Here is a 14,630-nt window from a genome sequence, read left to right on the forward strand (position 1 = left end):
AATGGGGAAGAAGCGAGGAAAAAAAGTAGTATTGAATCAAATTATGGAGGAAAACCAGCTTCTTCATGGACAGTTTTGATGAAACCATTAATTTTGCGTGTATGTTTAAAAATTATCGTGATATATCCACTGCCCATGCTAGAGCTAGAAAGCTCCTTATAACAATTACAGAGGATGCAGGAATTCTCTTCCCTTCCTCAGCAGGGCTCGTGGCTGCCACTGGAGCAGGGAGACGTGAGGGCTTCCTGCAGTCCATGCCAATGGAGAAGGTTGACAGGAGTTCCCCCAGGATGCTCCAGGCTGGGGTGCCCAGGGCTGCCATCTGAGAGGGCTTTGGGCAAACAGAGCCCATTTTGTGCAGCCCATCACGGAGATTGTCCCTCTTCCCCCAGCAAACCAGCCAGCAGGCTCTTCCTCATGAGATTGAACATCTCTGTGATTGCAGGGGGAGCTCTCACAGAGAGGGGAGGTTAGGTGACACACCTCCAAGCATTACCCAAACCTTGCAGAACTAACTTCTGCAGGAAACCTATAAAAATAGGGAGAGAGGAATAAAAACTATATTGCATTCCAGTGGAGCCAAAGACCACGGTCTCTTTAAATGTTATTAAGTCAATAATTAAGTGAATTTGGAGTGTGAACTGTGTATCCACTTTAAATGGATTAATGATATGAGAATTCATACAAAATTGCTGTGTTGATTTTATGTTAATGGCTTTTTGAATATAAGCTGAACTATTAACCAAGGATAAGTGGAACTAATGTGCCAGCATTACTATAGAAATATAATTGAAAGGATGGTCTGCAATTTGTAAAGGGCCTTGTTTCTCTGGAGTGGGTCGGGAGAACAAAGGCTCCCTTGGACGGATTGGAAGGATGTCAGTGGGGGCGGGAGGGCTTTACATGGAGGGATGCTCAAAGGAACTCTGAATGGCTTAAATAAAAGCTCGGGGGAGGGGTGTAATTCAGATATCAATAGTGACACTGGAGACACCCAGCAGAGCAGGGTATCTAGTTTAAGATCACCAGTTTGCGCTTTAAGTCTCTCAGGACATTCCCAGGATAGCTGTGCTTTATGCCAGCAGCCAAGGAGCAAATATTCCTAAGATCTTGAGGATAAATTTGTGCCTAAAGCTGTGTTTCACACGAGTCAGCCTTTCCCTTCACTTCATCCCATCCTGAGTGCAGCATGGCAGGGACAGGGCAAGCACAGGAAAAATTTGTGTTGGTTGGTAGAAGGAGTAGGAATGGCAGGAAAAATGAGCAGAAGGAAATGTAAGCTGGCTGTCAGTGTGTTTTTCCAAACAGCAAAGTCCAGTCTCTTGTGGAATCCCCATTACTTGAATCATTTAAATATAAACTGGATAAAAGCCCTCAAGAAAACACTACGGAGAGTTGACTGGGGTGACCTACTCAGTCTTTCTGGCTCTTAGTTCCTGGGGGTGTGGTTAAAATATAGGATTGAAACAGCTGCTGAATGACCTTCTTTGTTCTCAGCCTTTGATCTTTTTCCCTCCCCTCTCAGAGGCAGCATCCAAGGTGCTGAGTGGACAGCCTGGGTGCAGCCCACAAAGGCAGGAGAAATTTGGGGTACCCAGGGATCCTGAAGCCTTGAATCTCCCCTCACTTACAGCTCTTTCCATGCTTCAGCGTGGTTCCTCTTGATTTCTGTTGGGTTAAGATCAGGCTCAAGGCATTTGATGCAGATAATTTTACATTATGTTGTGGTAATATCGTGGCAGTCCTTGGCAGTAAATTGGCTTTGGGGGTGCAGAAGTGAGGGTTTAAGGTAACTGTGGCAAACTTGCTAACTGGGTGGAAAATGTGGACCGTTTTCTGCTGGATTAGTGGGTTGAAGTGGCCCAGTGGGATGTCCCATAAGGGAGGAGGTGGGAGCAGTGCAGGCAGGGGCTGAGGGGAGGAGGGAGCAGAGTTCCCACATTTTCCAATGGCAGCCAGTGGATCTGCTCACATCCACCATGTAACTGCACGCCGTATTCGCCTGTCTGAAATTTAGGGATAAAATGTGCATAGATTTCAGAGCTACTGCTAAAAAGCCACCCACAAGAGGAGATCTGCTCTTTGTAAAAGCGAGTGCATTCACCTCTGCCTCTCCAAGGACTGGCTTTAAACCACAGACTTTATATTTTGAGGTGAAGCTGTAAGTTCTCTGTTGCTCTTGTGTTCTTGCCAGTGATTGAAAAAGTACTGATGGGACCTGGTTGAATGCCCAGATGTCTGTGAGAGCCATTGATTCTTTAATGAGGGGTAGATCAGGCTCCAGAGGTCTGTACATAAAAGCAGCAAAGTTTTGTCAAAAACGACCAAATCAGTGCTCTGAATTTATGGGCATTATCAACACAGAATTGGGTGGGTGATTAGAAGTGTCATTTATAATATAATGCTGCTGATAGTTAAAGAAAATGTAAATAAATCCTTAGTCATGTTGTGCATCCTTGTAAAGCCTGTCTGCCAGAACTACAAACAAACAAACAATAGCAGCATATGGGTGTTTGGAAAATAAACTGCCTGATTAGCTAATCTCATCTCGCTGAGGTTCAGTGATAAACTGGAGTGTACGTATTTTGTCGTTTGTTACTATAAATATGATTGCATTTCAAGGTCAGAATTTTTATTCCTCTAACTCCATAAAGAAGCACGCTTCAAAGAACTCAAAGTTATTTTGTGTTATGGATTAAAAATACAAGCTATCTAAGTTTTGGGTGAAATTCTTCCATTATTGGTTTGAGTCTGACTATTAGTACACTAAATCTTGATTTTTAAATTTTTTTTTTTACTCAGAGTCAAATGTCCACATTTCCAAAATATTCAGTGCACTTGGAAATCTACATCTTTGTGTACAAATTTACATTTGCAAATTTACAAATGCATATTTGCATATTTAAACGTTCAATTTGTCAGAACTCTTCTCCCATTTATATTAACATATATATTATCAGGCTCAGTGCTTCGGGTCCCTTTCCTTCTCTCTCTGGGGCAAAGCTCAGTGCAGCTGAGCATAATTCTCCATTTGAGGTGGGATGAATGCTTCCTTAGTGCTGCATTTTGATACATTTGCTCATCTTCATTGAATATCACTTTATTTCACCAGTAGCCCAGTCGAGTAATGGACATTCCAGTCATCTATTTTGCACTTAGAGAGTAATGCAGTTCTTAACAGATGGGAAGATGTGTGAGTAGCTATTCATAAAGGGGAGGAGGAATGACTGCAGGTCAGCCCAGGAGCAGGAGTGTGGCAGGGTGGGATTGCCAGAGGCTGGGAATAGCTTTGATTTTTTCACAGTACCAGGACTATGTATCCTTTCACTGCCAGACATATGGGAAGCCCCTAATGAGGCTTACATTACTGCTACTTAATATGCAAGTTGTTCCAAAGGAAGTGAAACTTGCAGTGGTAATGAACACTTAAGCAAAACACATTTTTCTTCACTGGCCCATTACTATCCAGAGATAGTTAATATCTGCTAAATGATTTTTCTCTCAAAGATAATGCCCAGAGAAGCTATTAATGCCTCCTCCCATGCAAAACTTATGTCAGGCTCTCTAAAAGTAGGAGGTTGACTTTACAACCACAGTATCTGAAAGCAAAATGCAAAGTCTGGCAACCTTTCCACTTGCCTTTGGTGCCTACAGGGAATGCCCAGGTTATGTTTTTGAGGTTTTCTCCAAAGTCATCAGAGCTAAACCGTTGTGTTCTGTTTTGTTTGTTTTGATGGTTAAAATTATCAGTTAATTAAATGCTTCCAGTAGGTAACACTTTTATAAAGATGCCAAGCATCACAGGAGTGCTGTTGTGGCCGCCAGTGCGTGACCACGCCACGGCTCAGCGAGGGAGCACACACCCACAGCCTATCTGCCACGATGCTTTTGGGCAGAGGCACTTCCTCCATGAGCAGTGATAGCCACTGTCTGACTGCTGTCAAAGCAGCTCTTCTTAGAGAGGCACAGACAACTTGTGCACAACCTCCTGCCTGCCCCCGAAACACGGCGGTGCTGATGGTCATGTGCCTCCTCAGCGTCACAACAGTTGGCCCTAACAAAGAGCCCCTTTATGGGAGCTTGGCTGCTGTATGAGCAACAGAGAGATCTTGGCACTGTCAGCAGCATCACTTGGCCACAGCAGACTTCAGCAAACCCTTTCTGAATGCTTGAGGAGGGAATGGGAGCCCTCTCTTCATTGGCAAGCCTGGATGCTTTGAAGAGCAGTGACACTGTGGATGCACCCACTGCGTGCACGGCCCCTGGCACCTGGACGGGCAGAGGAGAAGCCCAGCTTGGGAGCTGGGCAACTGCAAGAATTGCATCATATGTATGTTTAACTTGCCCCTCTGGGTTCAAAGCTGGTTAAATACAGGCTGCTCTTTGCCCCAAAACAGCATTTCCTTGGCTCAGAGCTGGCTCTGCTGTCTTGTGGAAACCAGAGGAGAAGCAGATGAGCTATGTGCTTTGGGACATGCTTTGCAGAAGATGTCCTTGCTTCTTGCAGCCTATCTCATCCTGAGAAGAGCAGCCAAAGATGCTGTTCTGCCTCTGGGAGGCTCCATGGAGGGGAATTTCCTTAAGGAAGGAAAACTCTTCTTTCTCTTCTCTGCCTTTCCAGTTAGGACCTATCTCCTTCCCCTCTTCTCCCTACCATCCCCTTGGCTCTTTCTCATTCAGTGCCAACAAGTCTTTTCCACCTGAAAAAAATTACTCAGGTTGCTGTTCTGCCTCCAGATACAGAGAGTTTGTATTCCCAATTTCTTTAATAATCTAGACAGTTAAATTAGAATAATATTAAAGGGCAGTTTAGAAAGGATGAAAAGCAAATAGTGCTGCCAACTTCAATAGAAAAATATATTGAGTCAGGTTTTCATGAATTACACAGTAATCTTAAAAATCACAGTTAAAATGACTAAATTGGTCCCTTTTTCATTTTGTGTTCTGATTTCTGGGTCTTTAGGGTATAACCATAAAGTCTAGAAAATTACTGTTAATAAGAATTAAGAGAGGAGCTCGCGGAGTTTCTCATGTCATTGCACGCTTCTGGCAGCCAAGGCTGGAGAACACTCAGAAATCATAAGATTCAAGATAAAAATCATGTGAGTTGGCAACACTGCTCCAAGACTCCCCAGAGACTCTGTACCTTCTTCAGGGAGCATAGCTGTGCTTTTAAAACTGCAGCATTGCCAAATTAATCAGGGGAGAGGATCAGATGGGATAAATGGGAGGGAGTTTTGCAATGACTCGGGTTTGTGGCCGGAGGAGGCTGACTCATGGCTCGCTGCAGCTCTGGTGCATGTCCTGTCATGCTGCTCATTCAGGGCCCCAGACACGTCTGAGATGAGATGAAGGCACATTGTACATCCTCCTTCCTTTGGAGAATCAGCAGAATTGGTGTTTCCTGGGTCAGGGAGATTAAACAGCTTCTTATCAGGAGAGCAGCACGGCAGCAGGGAGTTGAAATCTCTACATGATCACGGCATAGGAAAGCCTTGTTTTCTTCCCTCAGTAAAGGGAAAGGCCAATTTTCATCTTCATCCAGCCTAAGCCATATTTCTGAAGTTAGTTAAACTCCTGTTTGTGACCACAGAGTTATACTTAGTCTGTCAGACCCTATTGATTTCCAAGTGTCAAAATTTTATTGCAATATTATTAAGTACATTATAGCTGTTTGAATAGTACTTTCAAGGCTCTGTTCCCTGGTTGATCTGTGAATGATTTACAAACTGCTGCTGGTTTCTGAGCGTACCATTAGTTTCTGGACCTTGTAGTTATTTGGAAATGTGTATAATTCAAGCAAATCATTGACAGCACACAAAGTGTTCCCATACAAAGGGAGATGTTCTAAAGCACAGAGGTGCTACATGAGTGACAAACAAACACTGAAAGACTGGAAAAGCTCAGCTTCCATGTCCTAAATGTAAAACCTTTCAGGGGACTTGATTATTTACTATTTGTGGAGTGTAATCAGCCACCTTGCTTTTGACTTTGTGATTTGATGGTTACAGCAGGAAAATGATGTGAAGGGAAGAGCAGATGGTGAGTCCAACCACCACCAGCCAGGCAAAGCCTGCATCTTGCTCCTTGGGGTCCCAGATTGATCTTCCCCATAACTATAACTGATGCTTTGGTCAGGAATGTGGAAGGAATTTTGACTGTCATCAGCAGAACCAAGGTGCCGTGAGCTCCCCATGGGTGGAGGAGGAGATGTTTCCAGGTGTTTTCAGTGCTTGTTCACATGCCTGTAGCAAAGGGGTTGAATTAGATGTAGCTATTTGACAAACTATGGTCTCAAAGTTGGTAGTTGTGGAAAATCTAGGGAAGGTGCCCAAGTTTACTCCAAACTGAGCCCACCTGAGTCCTCCACTTCACTTGGAGGAAGGCTGGTGTGCAGTGTGCAGCTCTGACTGAGACTGCCATGTGCTTGCTTCAAATATACCTTAAATGTGTGCAGCAGGATTTAATTTTTTTGCTTTGTGACTATAGTGCTAGGAAGATAAGGGGAATAGCTGTAAACATCTGGCATGGGTTGGAGATGGATGGAAGACATGTTGGTACTTGTTAGAGACCAGTTCTGGAAACAGAGTTCTAATTCTCCTTTCATTGATATCGTACAATTTAGGGATAACTCCATGACAATCAGTACAACGCTGAGAGGAAAACAGAGTGAAAAATGTCTTCCCACCCAAAAGGAGGTGTTTCTTGGCAGATGCATTCTGGCTGTGGCCTGTAGGTTGCAGCAGTGTATGCTTTTCATTAGGACTCTCCACTTCATCCTTTGTTTTCCCAAAGTGGAATTCCCCAATGAGATAAACCAACTCGTATTTGGCTGTATCACTTAAAAAAAAATAAATAACCAGCCTCGATCTTGCTGGTGAGACAAAAGGATGTTGTTTCTTCAGCTTTTTGATGCGTGGGTGGGAGCTATGCTGAACCTTTTGGACCAAGTGAATCAGCAGCATGAGGTCCAGCAGCACAGGGGGGCCTTCCCAGCATGGTAGGAAAACAGTGGGAAAAAGTAGGACACACCATGAGAAATGCCAGGAAAAGCTGGGCCTGGAGGTCACATCCCATTAGGTCAATTAAAGTTCTGTGTTTTCTGTTATTTTTGGATCCAAAGTTTGCACAAATCCATGGGCAATGGATTTGTTAATGTCTGCGAATCCAATGTATCGTGCAGCAATGGAGGTGTGCAAATAATGTCCCACCACACACAGGACTGCAGTGAGAAACTGCTCCACTTTAACATGATCCTATCATGTGCTACAGAAATGAAAAACTTTACCAGATGGCACTGATGTAACTCAGCTGCAAAGATAGGAATAAACAACAACGTCACATGTCAAGTTCATTCACTTCGTTGATTACTCACAAAATATTAATTATTTTTTGCTTTGTGACTGTAGAGCTAGAAAGAGAATAGTTGGAAGAATGATGGCCAGTAGGAAAGAAAAATAGTACAAACCAAAATTGTGTGCATGTTTAAATGACAAAATGTTCTGTTTTGCACCAAGAAATGCTGAGAGGAATCCAGCACTTTGTAAAGCCAGTCATAAACATATAGGAATATACGAATGCCAGTGGAAATTATTGACTGAACAGTCTCCTTTTTGGTGGGAAATGTTTTATCAATATTTATGCTGCTCTGCTTGAAATACTAAAGGCAGAATGGAAAAAACAGTCAAAACTCTGAAAAATTTAGAGCATGTTGTCAACTGGCTGAAAACCAGAAGTCACCATGTGATTTTTTTTTTTTTAAGAAAAAGCAGTCTCTGTTTCTTCAGATTCATTTGGCTTAGGGCCAGAAGGACCCTTTAGATCATTTACTCTGGCATTTTGTTTAATGAAGGCTAGTTACTCCTATATTTAGCCTGAAAACTTATATTTGGCTAACTTTTTTTTCCAGAAATGCAAATAGCATCTAGTTTTGACTTGTATATACTGAGGACTGCAGAACCCACCATTTCTCCTGTATTTTCTGCAAGCAATTTATAACTTTCCCAATTCAAATGTGTTCTTGATTTCGCTCCCTTAAAACTGTCTTCACATTTCAGACCTTGCTTCTTGTCATGCTTTGCTGCTTTAGATGAAAGGTCCTCCAATGTTTTCTCCTTTTGTGTGTATAAACACACTGTAGTTACCTTTCCGTTGTTTTGCTGCTTGGCCAGATTGATTGAATTCCATAGAAATATATATAAGACATTTTACTAAATTATTTTAGACTTGCTCCTTATTCAAGACTTCAACAGTCTTAAAAAAATGTAAGTGCTAAAACAGGACAGTTTTGCTGGTGCTGTGTGCAGAGGTAAGAATCCACCCCCAATTCTCTTCTTTTAGAATATCCAAAGGTCAAATTTGCTTATTTGCCTTTTTTTTTTATTCTTTCCTAGAATGAGGGCTCATATTCAGCTGCTAAAAAAAAACAACCCTCTGCTTCATGTAGTCCTCCTTGCTGTCTGTATGACCTACATTCCTCACTGATAGCTGTGAAACTTTGGATTTGGTTGAATTAAACACACCTTGCTTTCAGTGCCCAAAATTGCTAAAGAATGCATATTGATCTCCATGATTAACCCCTTATTTTCTGAAGTTGGTCCTGCCTGTCAGATTACTGAGGCTTTGTAACCATTGGCTGCGGTTGCTTTGCAACCATATCATGCTACAAACAACCTCTCTTCTACAGATGTTTCATAATGTTTTTATTACCAGCATGTTGTGTTCTGCTGAGTCCTGTGACTCACCAAACTCCGTGTGTTGCATCTCTGCGGTCGTCTTTATCAAGCAAATTTGTAATCTCATCAGAGAGTGACATCGGATTTGTGTGATGAAGCCTGCTTGCCATAAAACCATGATTACCAGCGTTAATTATATTTCTATACTTGATTATTTTAATTAATTATCTTTATTAATTGGTGTTTTTATCAGCTTTGCCTCGGCCAGCTGGCTCAAACTTGAGCTCCACTTGACTCTTGGCACCACACGAGCTGTCGTCCACTTTTCAGGAACTCCCTGGCCAGCTGGCTCAGACTTGAGCTCCACTTGACTCTTGGCACACACGAGCTGTCGTCCACTTTTCAGGAACTCCCTCTGTGTTAGCATATTTATTAAAAACCAGTTTCAGCAGGCTCAGTCTTTGTGGCTCAGACACTTCATGTCACTGGTATTCTCTGTGCCCTTCCTCTCCAGAGGCAATAGCTTTCCTAATAAGTGTTGGAGCAGGAACTCTCATCACAGACTGTCACCCAGGAATTGCTCTATGTCATGGCAGCTTCCACGTTAAATTGGCAGATGTTATCACGTCTGGGCTTTTCTGTCATTACTGGGCAATTGTTTTAGTTCTGCTTCTTATTGTGTGGATAAAATGAGATGGTAGAAGCATTTCACCTAAAACTTCAGGACAGATATGTGAGATATATGAGCTTTAGCAACCACCAGTCTCCAGAAGTCTTCTCTTGTGTACAGATTTCTGTAGCTCTGCCATAGTCAGAGGCAGTGAATCACTTGAATCTGTCCCATACTGAAGCTAGCATTACCCCAGAGAGCTCAGCCACCAGGAATCTCCCAATGATCCATGCAGGCTTGCATCCATTTCTCCACCAGCACAGGCCATGACTTTGTTCCTGGGGAGCAATATCGGCCTTGCGTGGGCTGCAGTGGAGACTTGTGCTGTGACGTTTCCATGTGAGCAGCACTAAAAACAGCCTCAGGCGCTCTGTGAGTCTTTCAAACAGAGCTTCTATTTAATTTGGTGTGTTATGGAAAACTCTGGGCAAGTTTTCCACTCAGAGACATTATATTTTAAGGGCACTCTGTGAAGTACGGTGTTCTTTTTTTATCATTTATCTCTAGGAAAATAAATAGAAGTCCTTATAACAATTAAATACCCATCTGTTACTCTCAGGAAGCCAGGGGGATAATGCCAGAAAAGTAAACCAATCTTCTCATCAGTTGTTGGGTATTTAGAGTCAGTGATCAAGAAGACGTATCAATGAAACACATATTTTAGTTCCTTTGACTAAGGGAGAAGGAAAACCATGACAGAAGAACCATTTAGGTCCAAACCCTGGACATGATGGAAAAGAAACTAAGTGCAAAATTGTCCAGATTCACCATGGAACCACCCATCAACAGATTCTCTTCCTTCTTGGAAGTGCCAGTGGCACTGTAGTAGAATTGCAAATGGATCTGTAGCACAGAATGTGTGATCAAAACCAGATTTGTGAGCGAGAGTGAAGAATTCTGCCAAAGAATCTGGTAATTTAGTACAGGTTTAAAAATCTCTGCCTCAGCAATAAGTAGCAGTCTCATTAGCAGTGCCTCCCACCACTACACATCCCTGCCACCCGTTGTTCTGGGAAGAATCTCATGCACAAGCAATGGGTGCTCTGATTTGGGCTGTATTCACAGAATCGTTTCAAATCTGGCTAACAAATGCCCAAATCTTGACAGAAAAGTTGTGATATAAGAAGCACTTGTTAAAGCTGCCTGCAAATATATCTCTCATCATCCCCATTTTGCATACCCAGAGGTTAGCTCAAATAACTGACAATAATGCCAAGCATATCGTATTTATGCTATAATTATCTTCACTCACATATGTCACCAAACATAATGGTTTTCTCAGTGTTTTAAGAGTCCTTTTAGAGATAAGGAGATGTGGAAATGTCTTCCTAACATGAGTTTAGGAGCATCTGAAAGAAGCTGCAGCTGAAGAGAGGCTGGGATATGCACAGCTGTTTGTGCTTCCAGCTGGTTTTTGTATATTCTCCGGGTGGAGCAGACATTGATAGCTGCTCCCTTATAAAATATGTAACAGTACTTTATGACCTAATATATTTTCCAGTCCTAGGGCCTGATCCAGAGTCCACTTGGCTCCCTGAGCAGGCTTCCAGTGCCACCAGTAGAGCTCTATCAAAGTCTTAATAGACTAAGGCTAGTGAGGGGTAATTTGGGGCCATTAGCTTTGTAGGGTTGCATATGGTTCGGTGATGCTCCAACATTTGCCTTCAGAGCTCTAGACTCCCTGCTGCTTCCCTTGCTTGCATGAGCTGTTTTCCACCACCCTTCAGAGATTTATATGGGTCTCTTACACTGTCTGAGGCCACTTGCCACCGAGTTGCAGCCATGGTGCTCTCTTGCCTCCTTGGCAGCCTTCCCCAGGAGAGCTCCAGGCCCCACGGTGGTTGATAATGTCTGGTGACATTTTGTGGCTCTCCTTCAGCCTTGTCAGCCTTGTCATCCTTACCTGTGTCACGCATCGTCAACTGCAGACTCCTAATTGCAACTTGATATTTAAGTTCATTGGCAAGGGTTGCTTATGGGTCAGCCTATGCTTCCAAAGCCTCGGAGAGTGGAGCGACACTGGAGCTTTTTGTCAGGGGAGAGCTCTGCAGAGCCCTTCGCAAGGGACTCGTTTCCACATGCAGGGTGTAGCCTGAATTTGGGACACGGGGAATGTGAGCGAAGGCAGGAAGCAGACTGCTGGAAACAGACTAAAAACAGCCAGAGGGAAGGGGAAGATTCTGTGCTTGCTCGTGGGCTTGGAACTCAGTGCCCTGGTTGAAACCCATCTCTGCCTTCTTCAGGTCACAAAAAGTATGGCTCCAAAGCCAGGATCCAGCCCTTCTGCCAGCAAATTCTGTGTGCTTTGCTCATTATGAGCACGGGCTGCTTGAACAAACAAGCATTGCTTTGCCTCTTCTGCAGAAGAGTAGGCTCTGCTGGCTTTCCCCCACTTTGGATGTGATCCAAAAGGGCTAAAGCAATTTCAAAGCTAGTACGGGTGTGCCAAGTACATATACATCTCACTGGCTTGATGTGGTCGTGCTGGGGACTCCAAATATTTCACACCTACTGAATGTTTCTGGGAAATGTTGTTTCCACTCCTGCAGTTCCTGGTTTTTGCTCTTGTTTGTGCTTGTCCTTAGATCAAATGAGGCTAATGACTGAGGGATAACCATGCTTCCCAGGGATTTGAGAACTTAAATGGTTGAAAGCTATTAAGAGACGTGCTTTGCTGTTGAATACACTGAAGCCTTTTGCTGCAGGGGATCATCCTAAAGGCTGTAAGAAAACAACAGCTCAGTATTTTGACAACATCAACTCACAACTTTGTTTCAGAACAGTCTTTTTCTCATCCTAATGTAGGTCATGGCTGCAAGTTAATTTGTTCCATGTGCCGTTATGATGTAGAATACATTCAGAAAAACAGTTTTTTCCCAGGGTGAGAAAAAATTATGTTTACTAAGCAGTTATAGTCCGGTTTATTTTTTATTTTCTCCCCTGTGCCTTCCCATGCTTTACTTCTCCCTCCTATCTTCTTGTTTTCCTGCATTAGTAGCCTGATACACACGACTGGGGTAACCAATTTGACTCCCTGTGCTCTCCAGACCTCTGGATGTGCAGGCAGAGTGGACCCATCCCAGTCTCAGAAGGGCTCCTTTGAACCCCCCTTGGGCTTTAGACAGTGCATAAACTGAGGCAGTGCCTTATTTCAATAAACCATATATTTGATTAATAGATTTTAAGGCTTGGTTGGTGATGATAGAGAGGGGCTTTACATGTGGCCTCTCCAGTGCTATTGCAGTGACTTTGCTCTGGGATCACAAATTCGTACAGAAGATGAAAATCCTAATTGCTGTCACCTGAGATGAAAGCCCTGTAATCATGACTGCCTTCCCGGGATGGTCAATCCTACTGTAGGTCACCAGACTCATTTTTTCTACTTGGTTTCTAAGTTCTCTTGCATATTTGAAAGAACTGCTGGAGCAAGGGAGATGTGGGGTTTGGGGTCTCATCCCAGTGGGAGCACCAGCACAGAGGGGTTTTAACAACTTTTGTCCCAGTCCCTTTCTGCCATTGCTCAAAACTTCACCCACTGCTGCACAGGCTCTCTGTGTGCCTGGAAAGGTATTTCTGGCCACTTCAACTAAACTAATTCAGGCCCTTTGAAGACTGCAGAGCCTGGAGAAAGAATAATTTTCTCATATATATATGTATACGTTGAACTTCTGTCTCTATCAGTTTTTCAATTTTGTTTTAGAGTGGAAAAAATATTGAAATATAGTGAAACTATATGATAGATGTCCAAGTTGACAGTTTAAGCCTTTTTCCTGGAGTGTCTTTGTCAGCTGCTAAGTCAGCCACATGAAGAGTGAGGGTCACCATGACGTTGGGAGCCCTGTGCATGGCCTGTGCAGTAAAAAAGGCAGTGAAAGATCATATTTTCCCTGTTTAGCTTTTAAGTTCTTTGTACTGCATTGCCAGGAAAACTTGATTTTCACAGCACATTAGAGGGCAGGTCTTCTGCTGTTAGAATGGTGGAGCTCTACCTAAGTCAGTAGATCTCAGATGGTTTGTGGTAATTAAGGGTAGCACTGAGCCTGAGCACTCTGTCAGAGAAAGCAAAATGTTTAGTTCCTTTAAAGAAAAATAGATGTGTATTAGCTGTTAAAATCTGGGGGAAAAAAATCTTGAATTAATATGCTCCACACCAGCAAAAGGGGCATTTTATCCCTTTCACCCTGTGTGTGAAAATGTTGTACAGTTTGACAAGCAGTGGAAGTGTGATCAACAGTGAGCCAGAGCCCGTGTGCCTTACAGAAAAGAAACAGCTCAATGAGAGAATGTAAATATTTATGAAAAGACAAAATAATGTATGCAAAATTATCTTACAATTGAGCCATATAGATGCTGTCACCAAGGATAATATAAAGAGAGGGAGACAAAAAAATAAATGCCACTTAGAGGGATTTTGGCATAATCTAGTAAAATGCATGTGGCTGCACAGTAGAGTTTGGTTCTGCAGTTTTAAATTCAGGAAAATACCTCTCAGGATGATATCGGTGACAACATCTCATACCTGTGCCCAGCAAGGTGCTGCTTTCCTCCCTCAGATCTGTCTCATGTTGTGCCACAACTTCCATTTCTTGTTAAGACAAACTCTCATCATTCTCATGGTGCTAAATTCTCTTCTCATTTGCATGGAAATGGAAGGACCGAAGGATGCTGTTCACAGGTCACAATGTCAGATTTCCAATCAGATCATCAAAATTAAAAAGCAGTTTGATAAGCCAAATTTTCCAGCTGAAAACACAGTATTTATAATAGTTGTAATCTTTGTAAATTATTTCTGACCCAGTTTTCATGTATTAATGTCCTTGCAGCACTGGCATTTTTTCTTTCTTTCTCTTTTCAGTGCCTATTTGCAGTTTCTTGCTGAGACATAAAACATTATCATGGAAATGGTAGTTTCCTTAGAAAGCAAATCCACTGGGATTTTTAATTAGAATATCTTTGTGAACATCCAAACCAAACTGCAGCACGCTGTGAAGTCTTGAAGTGATGCTGAGCAGTACTGCTCATGTTGTTATTTCACATTTGCTGTTAGAACTATTTGGCAAAGATTAGATTTCAAAATACACAGCTCAGTCACATAAAAGTTCTTGCAACTGTGGTGGAGTGAGGGAGCTTGAAATATATACAAAAACCTTCTTTGGTAGAAGGAGCAGGGCAAAATGTGCAATGAGAAATTATATTAGTAATGTTTAATTTATTATGAGGGCAATTTTCAGAATGCAATGTCAAGGTCCTTCATGTTTATGAACATTTTCTGCGCTCACCTAATA

General features: G+C 42.7%; 1 long non-coding RNA gene across 1 annotated transcript in view; it reads left to right on the forward strand.

The window, feature by feature from the left end:
- Positions 1-4,085: 4,085 nt before the first annotated feature.
- The window catches only part of LOC108446707, a 131,554-nt gene continuing 121,009 nt past the window's right edge, over positions 4,086-14,630 (forward strand). The window contains exon 1 of the long non-coding RNA XR_001861998.1: positions 4,086-4,330. This is a non-coding gene — a long non-coding RNA (uncharacterized LOC108446707). The remainder of the gene's footprint in view (positions 4,331-14,630) is intronic.

Source organism: Corvus brachyrhynchos, unplaced genomic scaffold (genome assembly GCF_000691975.1).
Source record: "Corvus brachyrhynchos isolate BGI_N302 unplaced genomic scaffold, ASM69197v1 scaffold5, whole genome shotgun sequence".
Taxonomy (NCBI): Eukaryota; Metazoa; Chordata; class Aves; order Passeriformes; family Corvidae; genus Corvus; species Corvus brachyrhynchos.